The 10,473-nt window shown below is 39.5% G+C and overlaps 1 protein-coding gene across 1 annotated transcript in view; it reads left to right on the plus strand.

Annotated features, from left to right (window-relative positions):
• ELTD1 (EGF, latrophilin and seven transmembrane domain containing 1) overlaps positions 1-10,473 on the plus strand; it is a 218,516-nt gene that overhangs the window by 124,489 nt on the left and 83,554 nt on the right. The gene's annotated exons all lie outside the window — the stretch shown is intronic.

The following is a 10,473-nucleotide window of genomic DNA, read 5'->3' on the forward strand; positions in this document are numbered from 1 at the left end:
ATATTATATAATATTCTGCATTATAAAAGTAGTGAATACATTAATTTAAATATATATTCTATATTCTGTATTCTATATTCTATCATATATCATATATCATATATTGCATTTGTATACTATTAATAAGTACTGAATACATATATTAATAAATATATTCAGGACTTAAGGGTTTGCAGACCAAAAACCAAAAGAAACATACTACAATAACAGTAAATCTGTAGGACAGCATAGAACTTCCCTATAGATTAGTCGAAGTTAAAAATTTTTACAGAAGCAATGGGCAGGTTAAAGGGATTATACTCCTCACTTTGTTTAGGTTTGTAGAGAATATTTCTACATTCAAATTAAGTTTCTGATTTTGTAAAAAATTTCTAAGTAGATAGTAGCATCACTAAGGGAAAAATGTGTAAACTTCTTGTTATGTGCCATTGAGTTGACTATGACTCATTGTGACCCTTTAAACAGTAACTCTGAGTCCTACCCTATACTTCACCAATCTCACACAATCTCACACCAATCTGACACACCTGTCTCCATTACCACACTCTCTGTATCTCTCATCTGATCTAGGGTCTTTATCTCCTTTATTGACCATACACCCTTCCAAGAATGACGTCCTTCCCCAAGTACTTGGACCCCCTGGTAACATGCCCAATGTATGTGAGAAAGAACTTCATGATCCTTGCCTCCAAGGAACAATCAGGTTTCACCCTCTCCAGGACTCTACTACTGAACCATAACTCAAAGGAATCCATTCTTTGTCTTCTGACATCCTCAGTAGAGAACGTAGCTCTCCAAGGTACAACAAATAATTAAGAAGACAATGGTTTGGATCAGGCTCACTGTAGTCTCTAGAGTTACATCACTACTCTTTACCACTCTGGAGAGATCCTTGACAGAAGATCTTCCTAAAGCAATTCATTTTTTTGTTCATTGACTTTTGGTTTCAAGGTTGTTAATTATGGACCTGAGAAAGATGAAAGTGTTAATAACCTCGATATCTTCTCCCTCTATCATGATACTGTCAGTTGGCCCAATGGTGAAATCTCTGTTTTGTTGATGTTGAGATGTAATCCATATTGAAGACTGCAGTCTTTGACCTTCTGCAGCAAACACTTCAAGTCCTCCTCAGTTTTGGGGAGCAAGGCTGTGTCATGTGCATAGTGCAGGTGCTTGGTTGATGAATCTTCTTCAAATCATAATATGGCATTCTTCTTCATAGAGTCCACCTCCTGAATGATCTATTCCACATATAGATTCAAAGAGTATGGAGAAAGGACATTTTCCTATGAACTCTCTTCTTGATTTTGAACTGTGCAGTGATTCTTTGTTCTCTTCTGATGACTGCTTTGTGGTCTAAGTTTTGTGTAAGCTCAGTCAAGAGTTCTGGAGGTTCTCATTCTTCTCAAAGTTAGTCACAATTTTCTGTGATTCATAGACTCAAATGCTTTTGCATGGTCAATAAAACACAAAGAGACATTCTTCTAGTATTCTTTTCTTTGAGCCAAGATCCATCCAACATTTTCAATGATTTCCTTAAGTGTCATGGCCTCTTGGAAAACCAGGTTATATTTGCAGTTCTCTGTCAATGTATTGTTCCAGTTCTTTCTGGATAGTCTTCAGTAAGATTGTGCTTATGTGTGATATTAGTGATAGTGTCCAATAATGTACACACTTAGTTGGATCACCTTTTTTTGATTGATTCTGAGGATTCAGGATAATAGTCACAGGAGATAGCAAGATATAGTGCACAAAGATGGAGTTTTACATTTTACTTTGGTTAGTAACTTTTGGTGTCTTAAAAACTTGCATACAAGCATCTTTGGTGTCATCTATGGTGCGAGTATTGGTATGTCCTTATTTAAAATAAAGAATAAAGAAATGATGCATTTTATAACTTCAAAGAGTTAATTGTCACATTAACCTCAAGCTGCATTATTATGTGACAAAAAAAAATCCTATGAGAGCTTGAGGACAACTGCAGACCACACTTTAAAGGATCACAGTAGAAGTTTCTGGTCATAGTGAGAGAAAACACAGGAGCAAAACTAAAGAAATATAAAATAGGCTAGGCTTACTAGTAAATAATACTCACTCCTGTAACAAATAATAGACACATACACACACATGCTAACACTCACACACACACTAAAGCAGACTGCCACATTTTTCTCCCATATAGAGGCTTGTGGGCTTGAACTACTAACATTTTGTTTAGTAGCAGAGCACTTTAACCATTTCTAGGGAATTATTATCTCAAAGGTTTATTGTTCAAAATGCCTTTTCTAGACATTGGCTAACTATTTAGTGATGAAGTATTTAACCTATTAATGAGATAGGATTTGGGTGAAATACAGCCTCACTCTAATTGTTGTTATTTTTAGGAGCCATTGAGTCAAGTACAATGCATAGTGACCCACAACAAATCCGAATCCTGCCCATTCTGAGCCATCCTAATAATCGCTGGTAAACTTGTGTGCATTGCTGCAGTCACAGTTTCAACCCACATGGTTGAGGGTCTTCTTCCCTTTCTCCATTCCTCCATATTTCCAAGCGTAATGTCCCTTTCCAAGGAAAAGACTCTTCTTGCTTACATGCCCCAAGTATTTGAGCAAAAGCTTTATCAGCTTTGCCTCTAAGGAGCACTCTGACTCTACCTCCTCCAAGACGTATCTGTTCGTTATTTTTGCAGTCCATGTTATATTCTGTATTCTTCTCAAACATCAAAATTCAAAGGCATCAATTCTTATTTTGTCTTCCTTATTTATTGTCCTTCTTTCAATAGCATAGCAAGTCATTGAAAAGACCACAACTTGAATCAGACACACTTTAGTCCTTAAACTAACATCATTGCTCCTCAATAATTTGGAGAAGTCCCTGGCTGCAGACTGTTCCAATGCAACACATCTCCTCTCTGCTGGGCCAAGTGTATTGATTAAGAATAAAAGTAATATGAAGTCACTGGAAGTTTAAATCTTTTCCCCGTCTATCATGATGTTACCAGTGGTGAGAGATTTCATTTTCTTGACATTGAGATGCAATCATGGGATTTCAATGCTAACTGTCTTTTGGGATACTTGCTCTCCTGGGCCATAGCATCCAAATATAAATGTACCTGGTCCATAGCTCACCAGACTTTTCGAAAACAGTCTTTATCACCCACAATTACAAGAGTTATTTACCTGCTGGGTTTGAGTTTCTGTAAGTCCTTTCAGTGAACCAGCAAACCCAAAGAACATAGATGGGCAGGGGAAAATGAACGAGGGAAAAACATTTGATAAAATGGAAAACATTCGGAAATCACGGAGTAGTAAAGCAGATCAAACATTTGGGACACAATTGTCTTCTCCTTTTGTGTAACTAGATAGCTACTAAGGTTAGTAGAATAAACTATAAATGCAGTTGGTGTCAGAGTGGCAAGCATCACTGCAAAGGTACAGAATTATTGTAACATGTGCCTTTGGAGAAAATGAGTAAATAAGAGAATGTGAAACCTCTGGTCTCTGGATTGGATAAGGAACACCCATGAATTAATGCAACTATTATATTGCAATCAGTTACCCCAAACTGAATTTATTTGTGGAACATAAAATTAATGGACCTAATTCCTGAGATGACACAACCCTGCTTGCTGAAACTGAGGAGGACCTCATACACTTGCTGTGAAGGGTCAAGGACTGCAGCCTTCAGTATGGACTGAGGCTCAATGTCAAGAAGACAAAGATTCTCACCACTGGACCAATTGGCAGCGTCAGGATGGATGACGAAGAGATTGAGATTGTTCACAGCTTCAGTTTGCTCGGCTCCACAGTCAACACTCTTGGCACCAGCAGTCAGGAAATAAAAAAGCATATCGCGATGGGAAAGTCTGCAGTTAGGGACCTCTCTAAGGTACTCAGGAGCAACAGTGTCTCTCTGGAGACTAAGGTGCGCCTGATACAGGCCATGGTATTTGCAATCGCTTGTTATGCATCAGAGAGTTGGACAATGACTAGGGAGGACAGAAGGAGAGTGGATGCTTTTGAGCTGTGGTGCTGGAGAAGGGTACTGAATGTACCATGGACTGCCAGGAAAACAAACAGATTCATCTTGGAGAGGATTAAACCAAGCTACTCCTTGGAGGCAAGGATCCTGGGGCTTCGTCTGACATACTTTGGACATGTTGCCAGGAGGGACGGATCCTGGGAGAGGGACATCATGCTTGGGAGGGTTGAGGGACAGCGCAGGAGGGGAAGACCCTCTATGAGATGGATTGATTCGGTGACTGGGGTAATCGGGATGGGTGTGTCAAAGGCGGTGCGGTTGGCGCAGGATAGAGCAGGGTTTAGGGCTGTTGTGCATAGGGTCGCTATGAGTCGGAAACGACTCGACGGCACATAACAACAACAACAATTCCTGAGAAGCTGGTTAAATGGATATGTACAGAAATAAAGTGATAAATAGAGAGTTAAACTTTATAGTTCTTTGGTTTTTGCTTTCAGTACTGGCAAGAAATTTAAAAATTTAGTAATTAAGATAGCTGATTTCAGCACTGAACTAAGACTTATCAGGACAGAATGGCACACCTTTACCTCAGACTTTCCTTGGAAAGAAAAAGCAAAACAAAACAAAACAAACAAACAAAAAAATCCAACACAGAACTATGTGGAAGCAACCAGAAATGCCTCTCAGATCTGTGGTCACCAAAATGGTAGTCCAGGAGACTAATAGGCAGAAAACTGTTATAAACAGGGGATGTGGCATAGAGAAACTGCAAAAGTTTATAGATCCTTATCAGCAGCTTCTAATGAACCATTACTAAAATGAATTGTAAGATTGACAAATTTAAGGGCAACATCTTTTGTTCTAAATGTTACAGAATGGAAGAGTATTTTTAGGTTAATGCAAGACCCCTAACTATCTTTAGGACAGTAATGAATGATACTGCAAGACCCAGTTACACAACAGATTAATCCAAAGGGGACAATTAGCTTGATAATAGATTGGATAAAATATGTGATTAGGCTTGTTTGTGCTTTTAAAAGTTTGTTTATCCTCTCCCCATCTAAATAATAAATGAAACACTCCAAAGGAAGCAGTTGATGTTCTGCATGTGCAAGTTAAGTTTGAATTACTTTATGGTACTGAGGACAATGAATATGCCCCTCATAGAACCCATGAAGAGATGGTAATCATAGGAGCTCCCCCAACATGTAGTTTTGCTGCTGGAGAGCAAGAAAACTATTTGAGAAGCAGTGTCATCTCTCTTGAAACAAGATCCCCTTATATGTGTTTAAGATAAAAGGAACATCAGGGTGATTTGTAGGCAAATGTGAGGAGCCTATGGGGAAAAGATTTATCCTATCGAAGGTGGAGCTTTTTGATGGCTACTCAGGAATTGGATGAATATGGCAGATATCTCCAAACTGTTAGGATGAGGGTCTGAGAAAGAAAAGGTTATAGCTGAAATACAGAAAGCAGTCTCACTTTCCTTAACTCTAGGTCCTTATGAGCCTCATTCAGAAATTATTCTCGAGGTATCTGCCACCCATAGATTGAAGTTTATGACAAAACCCTGAAGAGGCTACCATGCAGCATCCATTGGTATTATGGAAAAGGAAATTTCCTGATGTTACTGCACTATATACACCATTTGAAAATTAATTCCCTACCTGCTACTGGGTGTTGGTTGAATCTGTTTCAATGACAGAATATAGTTGTTGTGGTTGTTGTGGTTGTTGTTTTATATGCTGTGGAGTCAACTAAGACTCATAGCGGTCCTATGAACAATAGCTCTGAATTCTGCCATTCCCTGTGCCAATCTCATTGTCTCTGATTATTGCCATAATCATGTGTAAATCCATCTCAGTCAAGGTCTTCTTTTTCTGTGCTGTCCCTCCAGCCTTCCAAGGATGAAGTCCAAGGACTGGTCCTTCTTGCAACACACCCAAAGTATGTGAGACAAACTTTCGAAATCCTTGCCTCCCAAGGTCAACTGGGTTTCACTATCTCCAGGACAGACCTGTTTGTTCTATTGGCAGCCACGGTATGTTTAATACCATTCCCAGCACTACAACTGAAAGACATCAATTCTTCTTTAATCAATCTTCTTAATTGTTCAGTTCTCAGATGCATAACAAGTAACTGAGAAGATTATGGCTTAGAATAGGTGTACCTTAGTCTCTAGACAAACATCTTTGTTCTAATAGCATTCTGGAGAGGTCCCTGACAGCAGACTTTACTGCTGGTACCAAGAGTGTTGATTGTGGATCAAAGCAAGATGAAACTTTAACTTCAATCTTTTGTCCATCTGTCATGATGCTGCTCATTGGCCCAGGGGTAAGGATCTTTATTTTCTTGATGTTGAGCTTCAATTCATATTGAAGACTTCAGTCCTTAATCTTTTACAGTAAATGCTTCAAGTCCTCCTCAGTTTCAGCAAGCAAGATTGTGTCATCTGCATAACACAAGTTGTTGATGAGTCTTCCTCCAAACCTGATGCCACCTTCCTCCACATAAAGGCCAGCCTCCACATTAATCTGTTCCAAATATACATTGAATAGGTATGGAAAAAGGACACATCCTTGCCACTTTCCTTTCTTGATTTTGAACCATGCAATGTTCCTTTGCTGGTTGTACAAAAGCTTCTTGGTCACATGAGCACAATCTGGTATTCTAGTATTCCCATTCTTCTTAATGTCAGCCACTGTTTGTTGTGATCCACACAGCCAAATACTTTTGTATAGTCAATAAAGCACAAATAGACATCCTTCTGGTACTCTCTGCTTTTGGCTAAGAACCATTTGAGATTGGCCACGATGTTCCAGTCCCATGGTCTCTTTCTTAACCCAGCTTGTAAGTGTAAAAGTTCTCTGTTTATGTACTTTTCTTATTTTTGGATAATCTTCAACAAAATTTTACTTGCATGTGTTATTATTGATTTTTCGGTATTTCCATACTTTTAAAAATAATATTATGAGACTTAAAGTATCTATCATGTCACACTATTTAAGAAAGTGGTGCTCCAACATTTCTGTGACAAAATAGATGTGGCTCTTACAGAAACAAGCCACTGCGGGGAACTGGGGGGTACCCACTGTCACCACAAGCAAGTAGTCTCTTTTCCCACTGGTCCTACCCTGTCATTTCCAGTTGACTGGCAGAGCCCATTGCGTTATGGAGAATTTCCTGCTTACCAGCAGAAGGCCACTTGATTCACAGGTTTCATTTCCAAGGTATATGGACAGTATTTGATGTGGAAAGGTACTACATTAATACCAGTAGATGTGAAGACCCTGATTGAGGAAGGCAAGAACAAATCATTAGTGTGGGATACACTGCATGACTTCTGTCTTCCTAGTAGTAACTGGAAATTTGAGCAATGGTGAGAGTGCATATGTTTGAATATTTACTCATTCATGTGCAATGACTAATGACATAACCATATAGTCAGACAAATAGGCAATGGAAAACTGGACTATTAAAATGATGTCAATGTGGGGCAAAGATTTAGGGGACTAATTAATCTCATGAGTTTGAGTCACTGTGAGGTGTTCAGCAAATCACTAAATCCAAAGGACATAGTGGAGAAGAAGTGAACAAAGGAGAAACAACTATGTTGGAAATGATGGTGTAATATGTTGTTGTTGTTGTTGATATGTGCCATCGAGTCACTTGCAACTCATAGCAACCCTATGTACAACAGCCCTAAACTCTGCTCTGTCCTGTGCCAATCACACTGTCTCTGACACTCCCATCCCAATTATCCCAGTCACTGAATCAATCCACATCATAGAGGGCCTTCCCCTCCTGTGCTGTCCCTCTACCCTCCCAAGCATGATGTCCTTCTCCAAGGACCGGTCTCTCCTCACAACATGTCCAAAGTATGTTAAATGGAGCCTCCGAATCCTTGCCTCCAAGGAGCTACCTGGTTTAACCCTTTCCAGGACAAATCTGTTTGTTTTTCTAGTAGTCCATGGTATTCTCAATACTCTTCTCCAGCACCACAGCTCAAAGGCATCAATTCTCCTTCTATCCTCCTTGGTCATTGTGCAACTCTCTGATGCATAACAAGTGATTATGAAGACCATGACCTGTATCAAACACACCTTAGTCTCCAGAGAGACACCATTGCTCTTCAGTACTTTGGAGAGGTCCCTAACAGCAGACTTTCCGATGGCAATGTGCCTTTTAATTTCCTGGCTACTGGTGCCAAGAGTGTTGACTGTGGAGCCAAGTAAACTAAAGCTGTGTACAATTTCAATCTCTTCACCATCCATCCTGATGCTGCCAATTGGTCCAGTGGTGAGAATCTTTGTCTTCTTGACATTGAGCCTCAATCCATAGTGGAGGCTGCAGTCCTTGACCCTCTGTAGCAGGTGCTTCAGGTCTTCTTCAGTTTCAGCAAGCAGGGTTGTGTCATCTGCATAACGCAGGTTGTTGATGACTCTTCCACCAATCTTGACCCACATTTCTCCTCATAGAACCCAGCCTCCTGGATAATCTGTTCTGCCTATAAGTTGAAAAGGTATGGAGATAGGATGAATCCCTGGCAAACACCCTTCCCAATTTTGAGCCATGCAGTGTTCCCTTACTCTGTTGTGACGACTGCCTCCTGGTCCAAGTATAGATTTCGCATTAGCACAATCAAGTGTTCTGGGATTCCCATTCTTTTCAGAGTCAGCCACAGTTTGTTATGATCCACACAGTCAATGACTAGTCAATGAAACACAGATAGACATTCCTCTTGGTATTCTGTGCTTTCAGCTAAGTCAGCTACAATATCCCTAGTACCACAACCCCTTCTGAAACCAGCCTGGACTTCTGGTAGTTCTCTGTTGATGTGCTGTTCCAGTCGTTTTTGGATAATCTTCAGTAAAATCTTGCTTGCATGTGAAATCAGTGAAATCGTTCTGTAGTTCCACATTCGGTTGGGTCACCTTTCTTTGGGATAGGAACAAATATCGATCTCTTCCAGTCAGTTGGCCAAGAGGTCGTTCTCCAGATTTCTTGGCACAACTTGGTGAGCACGTCCAGGGCAGCATCTGTTAACTGAAATATGTCAATTGGTATACCATCTATTCCTAAAGCCTTAATTTTTGCCATTTCCTTCAATGCAGCCTGAACTTCTTTAATCACCATAGGCTCTTGCTCATATGTTGTTTCATTAAATTTTTCTGTGTCTGCCAATTCCTTTCGATACAGTGACTCAGTATATTCTTTCCATCTTCTTTTAATTGTTCCTGGATCATTTAACATCTGCCGAAAGCGTCCTTGATTATAACAACTCGAGGTTTGAATTTGTTCTTCATTTCCTTGAGCTTAAGGAATGCTGAGCGAGTTTGGCCCTTTTGATTGTGACTCCAACTCCTTGCACATTCCATTGCAATATTTTTCTTTTTCATCCTGTGCTATCTTTTGAAATCCTGTATTCAACTCTTTAGTATCTTGAATTCTTCCTTGTGCTTTGGCTTCTCTGCACTCTAGTGCAATTTTCAGAGTCTCTTCTGACATTTCTGACATCCATTTTGGTGTAATATAGTATATCAAATATTTGGGGCACTATTAACTTCTCACTCTTTATAACTGGTCTGCTACTAGCCAAATGAGTTGTAAATGAATGAATGAATGATGGCAATTAGTGGTACTACATAAGAACATGTTGCATTTTTAACCTATTTTCACTTTTAAATATTATTTCCTTTTGACAAAATTATTCCTCTTGTCATAATTTAATTCACTCTAAAATTTTGAGAAATATTCCGATAAAGACTGAGGTGTTGTTTTTGCCTTCAATATGGAGTGCATCTCAATATTAGGAAAACAAAAATTCTTACTACTAGACTTATAGGCAACATCATGATAGATGAAGGAAAGACTGAAGCTGTCAACAACTTCTTACTTGGATCTATATCAACACCCTTAAGTACTGCAGTCAGGAAATCAGGAGACATAACATACTGCGAAAGTCTTCAGTCAGGGATCTTTCCAAATTATTGAGGGACAGTTAGTTAGTTTGAGGACTGTGGTGCATCTGATCAGACCATGGTTTTTCTGAACACTTCCTATAAATTTGAGATCTGGATTACAAAAGAATTGATGCCTGTGAGGTGTGGCATTGGAGAACAGTACTGAATATCTCTTTGATTGCGAAAAGAAGAAATAGTCTTGGAGCAAACGCATCCAGAGTGTCCTTTGAGGCAAAGATGACAAAGCTTCCTCTTGTATACTTTAGGCATGTTACTAGGAGAGGCTATTCCTTGGAGAGGGACATCATGCTTGGAAAGGTGGAGGGTCAGCAAGAGAAAGAGAGTCTCTCAAGCAGATGGATTGATGTAGAGACTGCTGCAATGGGCTTGTACAAAGAAAGTTACATTTAGGGTTTTAAAAGAAACTATTCTATGTTTATTTGCAACAACAAGTAGGGGGTGGAGTTTGGAGAGGTGCGGGGGGGGGCAGATTGTGTACCAATGAGGGAGTTTTTCTTTTGCTTTT

This window comes from Elephantulus edwardii, unplaced genomic scaffold (assembly GCF_000299155.1).
Source record: "Elephantulus edwardii isolate Elephantulus edwardi_28Jun2011 unplaced genomic scaffold, EleEdw1.0 scaffold00069, whole genome shotgun sequence".
NCBI classification, from domain to species: Eukaryota; Metazoa; Chordata; class Mammalia; order Macroscelidea; family Macroscelididae; genus Elephantulus; species Elephantulus edwardii.